Source organism: Sturnus vulgaris, chromosome 1 (assembly GCF_052056855.1).
Source record: "Sturnus vulgaris isolate bStuVul1 chromosome 1, bStuVul1.hap1, whole genome shotgun sequence".
In the NCBI taxonomy this organism is placed as follows: Eukaryota; Metazoa; Chordata; class Aves; order Passeriformes; family Sturnidae; genus Sturnus; species Sturnus vulgaris.
The window spans coordinates 42,056,493-42,075,999 of NC_142243.1; the positions used below are offsets into that span (position 1 = coordinate 42,056,493).

At 39.5% G+C, this 19,507-nt stretch overlaps 1 protein-coding gene across 2 annotated transcripts in view; it reads right to left on the minus strand.

Moving 5' to 3' along the window:
* Positions 1-19,507, minus strand: part of GADL1 (GAD like acidic amino acid decarboxylase 1) — a 113,571-nt gene that overhangs the window by 84,565 nt on the left and 9,499 nt on the right. Inside the window, exon 1 of one of the 2 annotated variants that reach the window (XM_014884074.2) lies at positions 1,354-1,706. The exons of the other annotated variant lie outside the window; for it this stretch is intronic. The gene's annotated coding sequence lies outside the window, so the exon portion shown is untranslated. Of the gene's footprint in view, positions 1-1,353; positions 1,707-19,507 lie in introns of those variants that run through there. 2 annotated transcript variants of the gene reach the window in all.

Here is a 19,507-nt window from a genome sequence, read left to right on the forward strand (position 1 = left end):
AGATGAAATACCAAAAGACAATCAAAATTAGTCACCTATTTTCATTTGTCAGTGCACAAGCTGACAAGATTTCAATTCATTTCTGTCAAAAATGAGCTCAGAAGAGCTTAAAGAGAGGCTGAAGGAAAGGGCAGCAGTATGAATCCATTAAAAACACTGGCCATCAGATTTAGGTAACGTGATAATTAAACGCAAACTTTTAAATGCTGGCAGGCAAACCAGACAACTAATTCAATATGCAATATTACACTGGTAAATATACATCAGTTTTAAATATTTATTAATTTCTTGCCCAGTTTGTGCATATAAATGAATTAGGTTACCTCACCTGAAGCTATGATCCCCCATAATGAGCTGTGGTATGCAGTGAAGACTAAAAGGTTTGACAGGACGAGTAATGCCTACCTCTCTGAAAGCAGCCAGGACCACACAACTGAATTGTGTTGCACATAAACTACTGAGAACTGCGTTAAAATATTAATGAACTAACATTCTTCTTAAATTGTTGCATTTGCCAGGATGTGAACCTGCATATTCTCTCTGCTGCTTACCAAGCTAATATGGCAAAGTTACAACATACACTTGCTGATATTACAAAGCTGAAAGGTCTCAGTGGTCTTCCTGATCTCGTTACCTGTCCCCTGCCTGAAGTTTATTCTCTGAGTGCAAAACCTTTTCAACAAGTCAGGAACCTCCTCTAAACTATGCAGAACCCCAATGCTGTAATCAAATAGTTAATATAGAAGACTAGAGTAACAATTCATCCTCTACTGAAGGAAGAACGAATTGTATTGAAGAGGGAAAGTTCATTTTGGAGATGAGATGAAAATTTTTTTTCAAATCCACTACTGCAAAATTCAGAACAAGTGTGCTTTTCAAACAAAAAGCTTAATTTTATCCAAAAGAGGCTCAAAGATTTGTAATACCTAATAATGGTATGCAAACTCTAATTACACGTGATTGGTCCTGACTTTTAGAAATTATTTCGATAAATGCCAGGGCCTTTAGAATGTCTTAAAGATGGAAGCTTTTAAAATTGCTGTATACTCTACAAATCTAACCTGGAAGGTGCATAAATTAGGGTCTCTTCCTCAATCTTTTCCCTAGAAGAAGCTGCGGGCTCCATTTTTAGAATGAAAAAGAATTCACAACTACAAATGGAGGGGGAAAAAAAGCTGCAGGATCCCTCAGCTTGTGAAAATCAGATCCAGATCCTGAGGCATGAATAACTGAAGTGTCATGGTTACCTCCATTGGTGTCAACATCACCTATGGAGCTCAAACACTAGTGGTCCAGTGCAGGTAACTGAGACAGGGAAGAAAAAGCATTAAGGAGTTGAAGGGCATTCATTACCTTTTTGATGCCTAGAGGAATAATGTTGCTGTGCTAGTGGAGGCCACACAAAGGTGAAGACTGATCATTCTACACAGTAAAGTGAAGAAGTAGTTAGGTTCTCGAGTTGCAGCATCTGATGCCTTCAAAGGAACAATATGGCATTAGATGGCTGGCAAAACACATTGTTCAGAACATCAAAGCAACAAAACAACAGCTGCCAAGGTTTGGACTCTCAAGGCATCAGCAAAGACAACAAAGCCAGCAGGAATTTGCAAATACTGAATTCAAGCTGCAGTGCAGGATATTTTCTGGAGATGATATTTTGCAAATCAGAGGCAAACAAATGTCATTCTCTTTACACACAAACAGGCCACATGTTCTTTTGGATAGCACATCTGCAGCTGCCCAGAGATCACATATATAATAAAGACTGGGTGGAGGAAAGACAGGGAGCAGTTCACAAACAGCAAAATCTCCTGGATCATTAGGAGGCAGGGCAAGGACATGACAAATGCCAGGACTCAGTGTGGTCCCTGGTGGTGGTGTCAGGGGCAGGATGAACAGGAAACAGCAGACTAAAAGAGTCAGAGGCTCTGGAAGGAGTTCTCAGCATTCCACTGGAGGCCTGGGCTGGACATCCAGCTCAGTCCTCTGACAACCTCATGCTGCTAGTTTTATCCCCACTCGCTGCTCAAATGGAAATTTACTCCACTAGCTGGCAAGTCTTTTGTGGTTTCATAGACCGAGCTTAGATACCCATGTTGTGCATTTAAATCTGTTAAATCACATCTGTATTTTCTTGGGGTAAAAAAAAAAAAAAAGTAGGGTAATCCAAATAGGTCTGTTTATGACCTTTCGAGACTGATGGTTGTTCATTCAAGTCAATAATGAGTCTTACAGATGTGTTAATATTCCCATGTTTAATAAAAACAGACATGCAACATATATTATTAAACAGTAGACTGCCTACAGTGGCTGATCTCAAAATTGTTATACTATTTTTGAACAACTGGTATGTCTTGTACATTTTCCTTTAATCAATCTTGGCAAACCAGGTCATGTCATATCCCTTCTCTAATGTTGGTGGGAGGTGAAAGAATTTAAAGTCTCTTAGGAGGAAGAACCTCTCAAGATTTGGGAATCAGCATACAGTTTCACCCATTATGTTTTAATCAAATATTTTTTCTGGAAAATATCCTCATGGTGAAATAATACTTAACAAATCTCATTACTGAGGTTTACGGAGTTGCTTGCCCCTTCTGTAATTCAGAAGGATTAAATCACTCCTGCAAATTAAAAATAAGATAAGCAACCGATTAGAGCAAGGTTTCTCTTTGGCTTTTGAATCACAAAAAGAGGGAATAGGTGCAATAAGGAAATCACAGATAAAAATTGCAACAAAAGTGAGGCTATAAAAATAAGACCCTAATTTTATCTAAAGATTTTGTTGATTACAAAGAAATTGTCTAGACAAGCTTCATTCCTATAGTTTACAATATTACCAAAATCTTTTCAGAGATATATAACCCATTTTTGCCTATTTCATTGTGTTCTAGACAGAAAAGCTTAGGGGAAAATAGCTAAAAAAAGCAAGGTGCTTTCACCCTCATTGTGTGTGTGTATTTGATTTATTTTAATAAACAAAAATATATAAACATGCACATAGCTTTTGTCTTGCTATTTTTAATGCAAGAATCCAACTATTTTAAGCCAAGACAATAACAGAGAGGGATAGAAAAAATTAGAGAAACAGTAGCTATCACTCTACTGTGGTTACTGCAGCTAGTGTGGGCATGTATGAGTTCTCTCTAAATTAGCAGGGTTAGATATTGCTACAGAAGTACCAAAAGTAACACAAAGCTGAGGGCAAGCTGCAGACTCTTGCTCAAGGCTGGGTATTTGGCCCATGGCCCACGTGGAGGCACATGCTGCTGCAGCTGGACACAGCTGCACAGGAAGGTACCAAATGGTGGTATGTATGCTGGCTGAACAGATCCTAGACCAGTCCCTAGGTTGTCTTGGAAGTTAGGAGATAAAATCCATACAGGAATATTACAAAAGTTGAAGATGAAATTAGTAAAAAAACAGGGTTTCTCTGCTCAGTCAGCTACCTCATAATTAGATTCACCCACAACATCTCTTTTCCTAAATTTTTTTGTGAATACTGCTGAATCAGGTTTCACTAGATATTCCTGAGACAATAAACTGAAGAGAACAAGAGTAGATGTGACAAAGCAGAGCATGAGTAAACTCTCCATTTTGACATTTTGAAGTGTCAAGAATCTTAAGAAAACCCTATATACGTAGTTTTTCACATAATGTGTTTACATATTTATTCCTAAAAAAAAATCCTTTGTGGTTTTCAAAAAAAATAAAACTGGGAAATTTTGAGCAGGCTAAGTACATGCCACCCTGAAATACCTTCGCAGCAAAAGCTGTAATTTTCACATTAGCAAGCTATAAAATAAAAGGCATGAGTATTGTTTCTAGAATCAAGATTTATGTCCTACAGCCCCCAGAAGGTAACATGAGTCCAAGAAATGCACTCAAACAGGTCTAGCTCTCCATCCAGTGCAGCTCATTGTGTGGAGCCATTTGGAAGCAGATAGAGACTGCAAGTGGAAGATATCTCCACTGTCCTCCAGAGCATGTAACCATGCTAAGGAGGGTTAATGCTCCAGCTTCCCATCTCTGTAAACTTGAGGAAAGAATGAAGTTTATATCAATTCAAGACAGATTTTACATGAATTCTTTCCTGTTGCAAAACAGGAGTCCAGACCACATAATATTTTAAAAGGATGCAAAGCAGCAGGCAATTTCAGAACCACACTGAGCAATGTTATTTAGCAAAAAACTAGCCTGTGGGTTCTGCAAATGAAATTACTCCCAACGCTCACTTCCATGGAAAATGTAGAATTCTGTGTACAAACAATGTACACCAAGCAGCATGAAACTGCATTTGAGGACAAAAAAAAGCTTCTTTGAGCCATCTTCAAACCTGATTTGACCTTCGACAATTTCACTGCAATGAGCACAATTTCTTCTCTTTGTGTGAACACCTGTTATGGATAAAGAAGTCTGAGGTAAAATGAAATTGCTGCATGCAGGGATTTTAACAGTTGATGTCATGGCTGGGATACAAAGACTAGGAACAGACAAGAAGCAAACAGCTGTCACCATCCCACACCCAGAACAAAGGGGTTTTTTTAACAGTAGCATGTTTTAGATAATGTAAATACTGCATGTAGATTAGAGAGACGGTTTCAGTTAAGTGGCTTACTCCTTTTCAGTCTTCCAAGGGAAATGGAGCAGCAATAGAGAAAGGCATAAGTTCAGCATAGTATCAGCTATGTGAAACCAGAAGGCACTTTTGGCCTATGTCTGCTCTGTCATGCTAGCACAGGCAGAAGTTAAGTAATTCAATGGCTCCTTTTTGTCTGAGGATACACTTTGTAAAAAGCACAGCTACACCAAACACTGTGACTGTGATAACTAAAAGTGGTTCTGATATCTAAGTCCCCATGCAGAAAAGGAAGTGACCACTTATTTCCAGTGGACACACGTTCAACTGCAAGTCAAGTCTGTCCTGCTGCATCTGGATTTCACACAGCTTTCACAGCACCGAGCTGTATCCCTGATGCAAATAGGCAGCATATGTGACAAGCTGACCTTGCGAAATCAAGCTTAAAAGCAGGAAAGAGATGACTGGAAGCTGGACACTATACAGTGCATATCAGTAATATTTGCAAATCTTTTTCTTTTGTTTGGTTTGTTTTGTTGGGGTTTTTTTTTTGGTTGTTATTTCTCCAGCTGCCTTTTTCTAGCAAAGAAAAAGGTCAGTTGGTGACAAAGCATATTTTCTGAGATCAAAGGAGATAAACAAGAAATAAAAGCACCTCTCAGGCCAAGAATTATACTAAGCAGCTCACTCCTCTTAGCATTCTAAGCTGTTATATAACTTTAAAAGTCTCCTTTGTTAGATTAAAGAAAACAGCCTTGCATGCAGCCAATACAGGGGACAGGAAGGTCAAAGCAACACCAATGTGCTGCTGAAAGTTAACTACTATACTCCTGAGAGGTCAAGGATCTGAACTCCCATCTCCTGCATCCCTGCACACGGAGCACATTTCACACTTTGAGCTTGGGAATGAGCCAGTGAATTTAAATTATGACAGGGCAAAAAAGAAGTGGAAGTCCCAGCCCCTAACTAGGAGAAAAGCCAGATTCTTGTTGCTGAAACTATAATCCCTCTTTCTGCTTCTCAAAGACTCAAAAGGCCACTTCCTCCAAAGAAAACACCGTGAAAAGTGCCCGATGTTTCTGCTGATGGAGCTGAGGCAAACCTAGGACAGGTTTACCTGAGGAAGGAGCTGGAAAAAGATGTGGCACTTAATGAGTATAGCACAGCTTCATCCCTTCTGACATGAACACCTTTGGATACCTTTTGTAATATGACCATTATATAAATAAAAAAGAAACTAGAGTTTGTAGGTAGAAATGGCAGTGTGTAAACATGAGAAAATAGGAAAAAAATGAATAAAAGATTGTTTTCACTGTCTTCGGCTACATTTTCAATCTGGCAAAGACACAGCTGAAGGGCTGAACTGGAGCCTGTGCACTGCTATTTCTTTCACCATCAAATGCTTTTGGAGCACTATTAGATATTAGGATTGTGTGAACTGTTCTCCTGAAAACAGCAATTCACACAGTGGTTTTGAGAAATTTTAGGGAGAAAAAGAGATAAAAATTTAGCTGAAAACCAACAATTGCAACTTAAAGGAAGTGTTTTAAAATCCTGAATCTTTCAGTTATGTAGACTCCTTCATGGGATGGGCTGCTCATGCAGGAAAGAGAAATCATTATTACCAATGCTATTTTTTTTTATTTAATCATTTAAAACTGATTTTCTCCTGAAACATCATCCATTCAAACTTTAGTTGAATTCTTTGCCAAGACATCTTTTCTCTTGGGGTCTCTCTGGATTGCACAGGTGAAGAAATGCCAACTGTCACTGCTCACTCAACCAGCTGTACTAAAAATAGTAGAGATGACAACACTGCATAGTCTTTTGTACTTGACAGAATGAAAGAATACAAAGACTTACTCTACAAGCACATCAGAAGGAATAGAGTCAAATGAGTCATGAAATACAAGGCTTGTCAGCAATGAAATGGAAAGAAAGTAAAATGAACTTCCACCTTGTTTTAGAAAAGACCCAGCTAGTATTTTACAAATAAGCTGAACTATAGGGAATATCTGACAAATATGTAAACTAAGATGTATGAACACACATACTATTAAGAATTAAATAAAGACAAATGTATCATTTTAACGTATTCTTTCAGTACCTACTTATATAAAGCAGCACAGAGAAGTATATAACACATTTAGAGAGAAAGATGGTATTAAATTATATACTTCACAACCAAATATAGTACATTAAACCCAATTGCATTCCCTGCTGAATCATAACTGTCCTAAAACATTTAGTGCCAAGAGCAACTTAAAACCAAAATATGTAATTTTACATCCTCTGTGTTGCATCCTGCATGTAAGCATCCCATTTTGAAAGGTTAGTCCAGATACACTTCTGGTATCAGTGTAGCAGTTCAGATACAGAAAAACTAGCACAACCACTGAAACAAATTCTCTTACCACTGGAATTTAGAAGTGTTAAATCACTAGATTAGGCCACCATATTGCCTTTTAAAATAGAGCGACATATATTGACATAGATAATTCTTCTTAATCGTGTGGATATTTGATTTCACTTCAAAGGTCAATCCCTATAGTTTTGAACTTCTCAATAAACAGTATAGCCCCCTAATATAAATTGACTTACTGTAGCAAAATTAGGTATCTCAGATTTCTTCCACTTTTACAAGATGACTCTTTAAGGCAATTTGCTTTTTATTACAGTGTTTGGCCATCATAAGACAACACTGCCACTATTTTTGACCCCTCTCTGTAAATGCATGAATATATTCTTTAATCCTAACCTCTTGTAACTCAGTTCATTTACAGTGGGCAGAGTGACAATAAGGGCTTTTGTTCCATTCTGGATGCCTTGGTTTCTTAACAGATGTCAAACAAATTCCTGAGTATTCTTAGTACTAGAATGGATGTAGTAACTGTGCCATTAGAGTTTTCAAGAAAAACATCTGTTGACAGCAAACAGGACTTTTTGCTTGACAATCCCAGCCCTGAGTATCTTGCACACTGTACTGCTCCCATTTTCGCAGCAGCTAATTTTAAGAACTGGTTTAATAAGAGAAATATCCCAAAGAGTATTCTCTTTACCTTTCCAAAGCATATATAAGTTTTTTGGAAGAAATAACCAAAGGTCTGAGCCAGTCCAGAATCATTGGGAAAAGCCCATATTTATAATTTCGTTACTCTAAGGCTTTTTTCAGCATTCTAATTCTCACAACAATAAAAATTAGAACCTAATTAGTTTCATAATTAGGCAAGCTATAAAAAATGGAGAGAGTTAATTAGTATTTCTCCCTTACCAGTCCAGGAAAAAATTCTATTCAATAAAAATGTTGCAGCAAAATGATAAATAACAGAACTCCATTCAGGGAGTTTCTAGATTCCAGTCAGCACTAAAAGGAATAGGGAACTTTTGGTATATTAAGACGTTATAAATCCAATCTTTTCCACATGCTGGGAACTATGTGTGAGACTTTTCAAAGGTTTCCAACTCAGAGTTGAGTTTGTCTGTTTGGGAACTGCCTGGTGATTTGTGTGCTGCAATGCCATTTTTTGTCTAAGGACAGCATAACTACTAGTGCCTCTTTCACGGTCTCCTCTTCTTTGAGTCCTGCTCCAGAGTGCAATGTACAACCTCTTGGTGTAAAGAATACACTGAAGCTTTCACTTGATTTCTTGTTTACAATGTCAACACTTCTGCTTTCTTCTCTTTTGTTTAAAGGCTAGAAGCATGTGGCCCTTAGTGGCCTTGAAACCTCAAAGGGTAATTTTAACAGACGTGTATGATAAAGACTCTAAAAGTTAACCTAGTTTGACAGCAGTCCCACCTGAAGGAGTTTAATTTATAAAAAATGTATAGGAAAGGACAGATTTTCCATCTGATCTGTGCTACTATAGACAACAACAGAGAAAAATAAGATAGATGCACAGAGTGGCAACAAGAGGAAAACAAGCCTACAAGATTTCTGTGCTAGTCTCTAATGAGCTCCTTCTCCCTCACCAGAAAGCTCTAACAGAAAAACAAGCAAACATTAAAAAAAAAAAAAAAAGGTTATCTTATTTTCAGAATATCGTTCTTACAAGATTTGACACAATCTCTCTAACAGTGGGTTAACAGCCAACGTAAGATGCATCTGAAAGTCTGTGTCCAGTTTCTTGTGTGTCTCACTATCACTATATCCAGGATCATCAATACTAACACGAATCTAATTAGCTGTCTCAGAGGCCAGTAAAAACCAGACTGGACATAGAGGATGAATGATTGTCCAAATCAAGATGCATCTTGCTCAGGCACCAAGAGTTAAGCTGGTCCCCAGGAATGAAGCCAAAAAATCCTTCCAAACTAGATTGGAGGGAAAAGCTTGGAAGATTTTAGTCTCTATCAATAACATGATGGATTGTTTACTTTGTTGGACCTTCTAAACTTCTTTAAAGGACAAATTCTCCTGATACTTTAGAGTCTGAACACACTGGTATTGCCCCAATCTCTTCTGCTTCTTTCCTGTCACGTGGTGTGCTTTCATGTTTCTGCCTTTTGTATTATGGCCTTTTGTAATTACAAGTTTGGGGGAAGTTCTGTGGCTCCCAGGAGATACACAGAGCAGCATTTCTGTTGACTTACCTGTATTAAACATTTATCACAGGGCTGCCTGCTACTGCAAAGGACTATATTTGATGGCTGAGGTGACTCCTTCAAGATTCTTCTTCTTTTGAGGTGATCTTTACAGATTATGTATTAGACAACTTAACGTGCAGCTCAAAGGGAGCATGCTCCAAACCTGCCCTGCCCAGCCAGAAAAAAGAAAGCTATACAGTCTCCAGAGCCATCAACACATCATAAACTCAATATTGCTGTTAAAATAAACAGTAAAAGCAGAGATTTCTCGGTCTGACTGCAGCTGCTGCTGCTTCCACCATCTCCTTTCTTACCCCAGGGAATCAAACTTCGCACTGCAGATATTTCCACAATACATCCTCCTACCTGGCTGCCTGGTATGTTAACACCAGGCTCAAAACAACACATTGTCTCCATCTACCTTTTTCTTCGGGTGATTGTAACCCTTTGGCTGCAGATATTAATCCTTTCCCTCCTGAAATTTGCCATTTTATTTTAGACAATTTTTCATCTCAATCTGTCATTGTCACATACACAATTCCAGAGCCAGTAGTAATGAGCAGTGCTGGGGGCAAATAGCATAATTCAAGTGCTACCTAAGATCCTGCCCTCAACATGTTTAGGAATTACAAGGAGAAATGCTGTCCGCATATGAATCAAGAAAATGATTTACTACTAACTCTAACAGAGTCAGATTTTTCAGCCCTGGTTACTGAAGCTCCAAGCAAAGCACTTTATACTGAAAGCTTCCCCTGTGGCTGCCACCAGAATCAATTAGCAAGGTATTTGTAGGAAAATACTAAGGCAAAAGCAGATCCACATTCATATACACCCTCCTTCATCCATTCTCCTTCTTCAAACCATCAATATACCTGACCCACTTTCTAACTCCCTGTTGTTGCAGATGTTGCTGATGCAAAGCCTGCTTCAGCTTATTGGGAAGATACATTCATCAGAGAAATAATGCAGTGCAGCAGTGTCTTCTTTTGTCAGGAGCAGCTGGAATTATTGCTTATTTGGTGTCACTGCAAGGCATTCATAATTAGGAGCAGAAGATGTGTGTGCCAAGATAAGCTGTAAAAGACACATTTTATGCCAAAAGCAGGTTGGGAATGTCTTTGTAAGTATGGCAAATGGTTTCATTTATACCTTAATGAAGGCAGTTTTCTTGGATTTCATTTTTACCATTTGCATAGAAGAATTTGATCTGCTGCAATAAAGATTCAAGTAGCATGCATCTATGATGGCAAAGTACCAAAAAACATTACTTCAGACTGCAACAAATTCATAATTCCATAATAAAGAAAAAAATCTCCACAATTGCTCACATCTCTGAGTATTTAGATATGAATCTGAGGATTTAATTTGACAATGAAAGAGCATTATTTTACATGATTTTCAATTAATTTAAAACTAATTTCAGCATGAAGTGTGTTAGTTTCAACCTCGCTCAAAAAGTTTAAAACAAAGTCCCATGATGCCCCAACACACCTGATAGTTGGCAATATCAAAGGACACGTGTTTCCACTAAGATGATAGACTGTGGATGGAAATGGCAGAGGCATGGGTACACGTTTCTTCTTGCCAGGTTTCCCACTGCAGTAGTAAATGCTGGCAGAGTAGCAATCAGCAAGGAGACTATAAGATCTTAAACCTATGCAGCTGTTTTCTTAGCAGCTGACCTAGCCCTAACTGCAAACACATAGCTCACTTCACCAAATGGGTGATAAACTGTTATCCCTTGTCACATTCCCTTGCTTGGCCATGAGTAAAGGTATCTGTGACAAAAGGCCGCATACAGCTCAGGTTCACCACCAGGACTGTGCTGTGTGGTTTCCCAGTGGGACACTGTCCTGTCCTCTTCTCTCCTAGGCACAGGCTGAATAAACCAATTCATCAGTCTCCTCATTGTCAGAAGGAATTATTGCTACTTATTACTGAACAAGTCCAGCCAAACCTCCTTGCAGGACTATCCCCATGCATCTGACAACACCAGCCATTCCTGTGAGCAACTCAGCTGGGAATAATTGTGTTACAAGTCTTCAGTGTGACATATTGCAGACTACTGACTACCAACCTTTTTAGTCCAAGCCTCACTCCAGTGACTCCTTTTGCCACCAGTCATAGCCAGGAGCTCTTTGGCATAGTGGCTTGGTGGAGGAGTCTGCAGAACACTGGGTGAGCATCTCTGCATCATCTGCATGTGTGAGTGCAAACCAGTCATACCCCAGAGGTCCAAGTGTTGAGTTTCATTACTTAATACACAAACATCCCCCATGACCTCAAGTGTCTCTGTACAGTACTCAGATAAATCCCTCTGCCAAGATCAAGTTGCAGGGGCCAGAGACAATCACATACTACATGATGCCATAATAAGCTCTTTTCTAATACCTCTTCCTGGATAAATGAAACTTAACCTCCAAATTATTTTTTAAATTAAAAAATAAAATAAAAAGCCCTATATATTTCAAATATATAATCAATTTCATTCTTTATCAGAAATCCTTTTAGCTGGAGTTTTCCAGAAAAAAAAATTACCTGGGATCCCCAGATGACTTTGTATTTTAACCCGAGTAGATGACCATTATTCTTCTAAAAGCAGAAAAATAAATTAGCAGTCACAACACAGAGGAAGAGAACACTGATACATTTTGACACTTATGACTTGCAGATCAGAGACCTACGAAAACAGTACTGCCCTGTCAAGATTTTAAAAAATGAACTGATGAAAATCACCTACAGAATTCTAATTAGGCCTATGCTTCTCTGTCCATCCCTGACATGCCACATGTTGAACTTCTGCTTCTTCCCTCTGCAACTGAAAGTCAAAGAGTGAAAGGTCTGACATTTGTTGCTGGGCTGCACTGACCATTAAACAAATGAATGAGGTGACAGGACATGTATTTGTTAGGTCACCTTATAACTGAGATGAAACCCATGCATTTTTAGGGATGAAAGGGAAAGGGAACCAAAGCACAGGATTATGACTGCATGATTAGAATTGTACAGGACAGAGTACCTCAAGACAAAAGCCTGAAAAGACTTGGCTCAGAGCAATGACATGCAAATGCAGAGTTTCCATGGGAATAAATTATTTTGGTCCAAAAAGAAGCTACTTGGAATTCAAAGTGGGGCAACACTTCTAAGGCAAAAGGACCATGTGGTCATAGTTTTTCCTCCCTTGAAGGAACAAATTTTTTTCCAGTCTTACTCCACTTACACACACATAGTCACAAAATATGTAACCATTTCAAAGACAATAGAGTTTGCAAGTGGACTAAGTATTCACACTTTCATATAAAGTTTCCTCACTGATGCTGGAAATTGTTAGGCATTAATAGCAGAGGTTCTTTTCCTTCTTGGTCAGCCTTGTAGCTAATTGGCCTCATTATGGCACTACCACCACAGTGATCATCATTACAATGTGCTGCAGTGGAACATAAAACACTCAAGATGTTCAATCATAATAACTAAATACTGTAATATATATACAGAAGAAATTCTTTACTTTTGAACCTGGTCTGGTACTGGACACATTGCCCAGAGAAGCTGTGGATGCCCCACCCCTGGAAATGTTCAAGGCCAGGTTAGATGGGGCATTGAGCAAACTGGTCTATTGGGCAGTGTCCCTGCTGATGGCAAGGGGTTGGAACAAGATGATCTTTAAGGTCCTTTCCAACCCAAGCCATTTCATGATCCTGTGAATTTATTAAATAAGCAGGGCTGCATACTGCCCAGAGCTCTGGACTGTGATCATCGATGCCATTTAGGTGTTAGTATGCTCTCAGCCCAGTTCTCACCCATCCAGACTCCCACTCTTCCACGTCCTACCTTGGCTCCATTTTGGGGTGGAACAGTATTGGCATGTTCTTACTAAGCCATTTTGGCTCAGCCATCACGTTCAAAGATGGAAAGAGAATTTAGCCATGTGAAAATGAGCTAAGCTACACTACCTGGCCCCAGATTTGTCTAGCTTTAGAGACACTGCCCCTACACAATATTCACAGTACTGGCGCAGCAGGGGCCCAGCTTAAGGCCAAATTGCTGAACCAATTGTCACCTGGAAAGCCTCTACATTTGTTGGTATTGAATCCAATGACAGTCAGAGAGAGAAGCTGACCTCAGATGCATCTTAGGCTTTGCAGGACAATTACAGGTGTACTTATCTACCAGACAAAGGGTTCTGATCTCACTCTGAGCTCACTGACTCTCCTCAGTGAGACTGAAGCAATTTAATCATTGACATGTGGCCAAGAGGGGCTATTTTTTAAAAAAAGTTCTCTGAAATAAAATAGGTATATATTTAGGTGTGATAAAACTAGAACATTTTTCCAACAATAGAAATCATTTGACACTGCTCAGAAAATCTGTAAAACTTTCACTGGAAGAGTTCATATAATCAAAATTTAGTCACCAAATCACTTTTTTTTTTCAGGAGGAAGAGAAATAAAAACAACTGTTGTGTTTTGGAATCATTTATGATCTCACATGAATTTTTTCCACAATGTTTACTCTGACAAGGACAATTTCAGTTCCAGCAATCTATGCCCAAGTGCAATGGATGCAAATATATAGTGGTTTTAAAAACAATAATAAGACAGTATTTCACTATCTTGTTTTGATTCCTCTTCAGGAAATGTTCTCCATATGGATATTTTCATAATCTTACAACTGAATCGAGGACCTTCAAGACATTTTGAATTGTTTCAACATCATCAAGTAGATAAAATGCTGTGAAGTGGGCAAAGTGTGAAGTTGCATGAGATATTAAATTGAGGCTAAGAGAAAAAGGAAGATGCTGAGTACTTGGGAAAGGAAATGGAAAAAAAGAACATCAAGATCAAAATTTTCTCAGAGATCCCGTCCCCTGCAACAACAGTGACCTGTGCAGATCACAACTAGGTCAGAGTCCCTGCAAAACTAGAGGACAAAAGATAAGAAAATCACAGTTTTCTCACAGGTTGCTGAGCTAAAGGCAAATCTCAGGAAAGAAGAACATACCCTTACAAATGCTAAAGGCCAAAATAATAAAGCAGAGGGACAGCTTCAGGTCTCTCTGCCAAGAATCTAAAAGAGCAAATTCCAAGTCCCAGAAATATTAGACAGCAATCCCTGAACAGAGACACCAGTTCAGAGCATATAAGGACATTGGGTATGTGCACACAGATGGAGAGGCCAAGACTGTGAAGCTTGGCCTTTCTGGAAATCTGAAGAATCAAATTTCCAGAATTCAGTGTTTAGGGTATCCATGGTCAGGTATAATAGGAAAGAGACATGGTAATGAATCAAAGAGCCTGGATTTCGTTTCCTGCAGCTAACTGGAGGAACTCGGGACGTCAGCTCTACAGTCTCTGGGCCTGAAAAAAAAAATTGTTTTGAACTTGCATATGCCAGAGAAGTCTGTACAAGATCAATTTGCAGGATGGAAATGTAAATTATATTCTCTACAACAGAGATAATTAGCTGGGATCTGTACAAAGGAGATTAGGGGAAGACCCTGGCAAAAGGCTCCTGAATATTGGGTCCCATGAGAGGGAGTATCTGTGCTCCATGTAGGACTGTGGCCCTGCCTCTCTACCAAGCCACACAGCAGGTGCCACAGGTCACACTGGTCATGCATCCTCCATCATCAGCCTCCATAAAGCAGGAGAAAGGACAGGGTGTTTCTAGTGGATGGCTAGGGCAAAGGACAGTCAGGTGAGAAAAATGAGATGCAGTGCCATGGCAGGAGCAGGTAGGAGCCTTTGTGCAATGCGAGATTTGACAGGTCTGTGATTTCCTTAATCTAAAATAAAAAGAACATGTTATCCTTTTAAGAGGAAAAAAGCTTGAGGCCCTTAATTGTAGTGACAATCATTCTAACAACATCCTAAAAATAATCCTAAGAACAACCCACAATAACTGAAAGGTCAAAGAAGGATTGCTGCTAGGTTTAGCTAAGGAAATTCACTTGTGGTTTTAATTAATCATATCCAACTGGCTTAAAAACTGTTCTTTGGACTCTTTTGAGCATGTCTCACAACACATTCACTGAGCCTCCCTATCCTAAACTGCAGGGAAGGAATTTATGATTGTCACTGAAGAGCTGAAAGTGCAAACACCAATGTAATGAGTCTGCCTGAGCTGCCTAAATTTGACTGTACCCCTCATGTGTGTGCAGCTATGGATATTGTGTGGGCTAGTTCTCAGTTTCTCAGACCACTTGCCAAGCAGAAGATAGTCTCAATGAAGCATACAAAGAGGGGAAACCAGGACAAGAGGCTTCCTTGATGGAAAATATCTGATCAGATTTCTCCAGTATCAAAAGCATACAAACAGATCTTTCCGTATTCATCTTGTCAATAATTTACAATTAAATTAGCATATACTTAAAATCTCCTACACACAGATGGACTGGAAAACTTCCATGAAGCATTACACAATCAAGAGGACAAGTGGATGTTAGATTCAAGAGAGCAGGGATGAGAAGCAGGAAGCTGTAGCCAGTACAGACAGAAGGGTCTAACAAGAGACTCACACTAACATTGACTGAAGCTTCAGCTTGCAGCAGAGAGCAGCATGAAGCCACCATTGGATGGAACTTGCTTTCATGTTCAGCTAAGAACAGAGAGAGCTGACAGGACTGAAATGGGCTCTGTCACAGTTAAGGGACCAACTTTATTCTCCCACTGGTGCTATAAATATTCCCGTGATTTAACTGTTTTCCAGCAGTAAGTGCACAGACATGTCAAGACAGAGATAGTGCTTTTTCAAGCAGGATTTCAAAATTGCAGTCTCAGTTACTCGCTTTTAGGGGGGCACGTAAGTGCCAATCCAGATTGGAAAATCATGTTTTTAAATGGCCTCCTTTGAAGCATCACACTCAAAAGTAGCACATCTTGACAAGCAGAAGAGAATTACGGTATTTACCAATGTGTAAGAACTCGCAGTTGCTAGAAATATGTATACCAACATTTTTGCTTTATCGTATATGGATAGAAAGTGAAAAATACTAGGCAGTGCTCAGTTAGCCTTCTGCACTGTGAAATGCACTGTGGTCTGTTCTGTTTTCTTGTGCCTAGCAGGGTAACAGCTCCCCAGGCAAAGCACGGGGATGTTCAGTGCTTCTCACCTACCTTGTACATTTGAGCATGCATTGTACTGACCCTGCTACAACTATTCAAGATTACGGTAAATGTCATGTAGATTTCTATAGTGACAAATTCAAAAATAAAACTGATGTAAGAACTGTGTGAAGAAAAAGAAGTCAAACATGGAACTTTCTGGTCTGCAACAAAATGGGTTCCAACATCCAAAGCATTGTGCATGAGCTGGAGCTGTCTGAGGAAGTGCTGCTGGATATTTCAACAACTTCACTCTATCATCAAAACTTGCATCCTATTAAAAAAAAACAAAACACCTGTCTCAATGCAATCCAACATGTTTTCAAGCACCGCACAGTTACAATCTGGATTCCTACTAATTAAGCCTTGCAGGTGAAAAAATAATCCCCTGCAGAAATCATTCAGATCTTCTAAACTTTCTAAACTTTCTTCTAACTAGCTTTCTTTGTGTAACTTGTGCAGCTGGCACCAAACATATATTACTGTGGTTTTCTTGGCACGAGGTTGCAATGGCAGAAGGCCATGTTGTTCAAGTGAAATAGATACTAAGTACCAGATGCACAGAAGGGCTAGGGCATATACATTTCACTTCTCCCTGTATTTACCTCCCTACCCTGAAGCTTGGATAAGTAAAACTGCTGGCTGTCTCCTTCCCCTCTTGGCATATAAGCCCTGAATTCCCTCAAGGGACTCAAGCGTAAATGTGAGTGTTCCCTGAGTCTCTGGAATAGTTCTGGCCATGCACACTGATATTTAACATCACTTGGCAGTCTGGTGCCAAGCCCTGCCAGGTTCCACCAGTTGTTCCATCTGAGGGGTGATCCAGCTGGTAGACTATCAGCATATCTGAAGGAGGAGTGTTATTCCTGCCTTTGGAAGCACAGCTAGGGGACAAACCACTGCTCCCCGTTTTGTACCACAAATTAGTGGTAAATTCAGAAAATGAAAATGTGCATTTACAGCCATCTTCTGCCTGATGGGATTCAATTGTCCCCTCAGAAAGCTTCTCTTAATACTAGTGCTTGCCTGTTTTATGGGGCAGAAGTCCTTACAATCTCTCTGGCTGAGTTAGCTTCGATTTACATGAAAAAGTAAAAGCTCATTGAGTGAAGGAAAGTAACTTAACTCTGTCACCTAGTGGTCAGGATTCTCTCCATGGAGTTTGCAGTCCCAGGTCAACAGGAGTGATTACAAATTTTGCAAAGAAAAGTTACAATAAACAGTCAACATTGGTGAAGGGATAATGCCCCAGAACTTCATATGGGGGAATCACTGAATACAAAGCATACCCCTTACATCTTTCATTATTAAAAAAAAACTAAAACAAAAAACAAACAAATGAGGGAGCGTAAAAGAAGTACCATCCCTTATCCTCAGATAAGGGCAGTTTCAGTGAAAAAGATGGGTTAAATTCCACTCATCAGAGCAGAACAAAATGCCCCAGTGTCTCTGTATGCTGGTTATTGCCTCTGAGCTGTTTTGGTGCTGTCTCATTCTTCAAACATAAAGGAGCAACACAAATCTAGGCTTAAGAAAAAATGCATCCTGCAAGCTGAAGGGTGGCTGTAACACAGCAAATCTCACACTCTCACAATGTACGAATTTGTATTCTAGCACTTGTACCCAGGGACACTGGGAGCCTCTGAGCTTGGTTAGTTTGCCATCCAGCAGCCATTTTACAGGTGCAAAGGACACCTGGAGAGCCACTGTGCTGTTCTGTTTAGACAATCATCTTTTGCTTGTTTTCTTCCACACAGAGAAATCTCTGAGTCATCAGCATCATTACTGCCTCCTTTTTGCTTACCTAGCCTCATTAAAAGGATTAAACAGATCAGCAAGGGGCAGTAATTTAACCAGTACATACTTTACAAACAAAGCTACACCAATTTCTTCCACCTCCTCTGATATTTTTGCCACATGAAGAAACACTGTGGCCTGATTTTCCCTATGCAGCACTTCTGTTCAAGGCAGTACTTTTTATTTGATGTCTCCGATACAAAATGCCCACGTATTTTAATTCTTCCCATCAGTCTAACATCTCTAGCTATAGTAAGTTGAAGAAGCTTATCACTCTATTGTCCAAGCAATTACCCCATACGTGGCAGAGAACATTAAATGCTCCCTCCTTAAATCCCATTACAGCCAGAGGAAGATGAGTCACTGGATGGCAACTAAAATAACCATGGCATTGAAGTTGTTTTCAGTGACTGTTGCACAAACACCATTGAAAAAGTCAGGATGAGTGACATGAAGAGTCTACCAATAAAATCTGCCTCTCTTCAAAATAAGATGAAAACAGTGGTTGAGATTAATATCTTTAAGATCACAAAGTATATATATGCTCACACCAAAATACACTACAAATACCTGAAATGCAGGGAAAGGCACTTTGCAGAGCAGTCATAGAGTCCAGAGCAGTGTTAGGGGACATGAGTCAAGTCTTATACAGCTGAAGGATGGATTTGGCCAGGGAGCATTAAAGGTGAGGCCTATTCTGCCTCAACAATAAAACTGATATAACAGTTATGGGCAACGACAGCCCTTCCCTTCAGTAGGGAATCTGAATTCCCTAATTCTCTTTCTTACTCTGGTGCTGACCAGGAAGGGGGAGTATCACCCACTGCCCTTAAAAGCACTGTTCCATTTCAGAAGAAAATTATTTTCTTGCCAGTTTGCTGTATGAGCAGGTACCCTACCTGTCCTGCCAATCTACCTAAAAGCAGCTGGTAAGCCTGATGGGATATCAGTGTTTTATAGTCAAGGATAGGAGCAGAGAATTCCTTATCTGTGGGTTTCTGACTAAGCTGATACTTGCTACTCTAAAGTGAATGCTGAAGTCCTTGTTTCTCTCGTCTCAATGAGATTCCTGCCAGTGAGGTATCAAGGCATAAGGATGCAGTTCTCAGGGTTTCTGCTGCTCTCAGCTGCATCTTAAAATTCTATAGCTATTGTTAAAGAAAAACTAATGAATAAGACTTGGCACAAAGTAGCAAGGCAAGCTTCAGATCTTCTGTTTATTGCATTTCATTTAGTGAACTTCCTTGGATGGGATTAAAGATTCGGCTTTCTACAGCAGCAAATATTTTGATTTCTAATAAAAAAAATCATGTTGATTATTCAGGCCAATGGATCCACAGCAACCGTGACATTACTTGTGACAAGTGATGGGAACAGTGGATATTTTTCGCTGGAGATAGTAAATTGGAAGACAGCTGAAAAATGGAACCAGCACTGGAAGAGA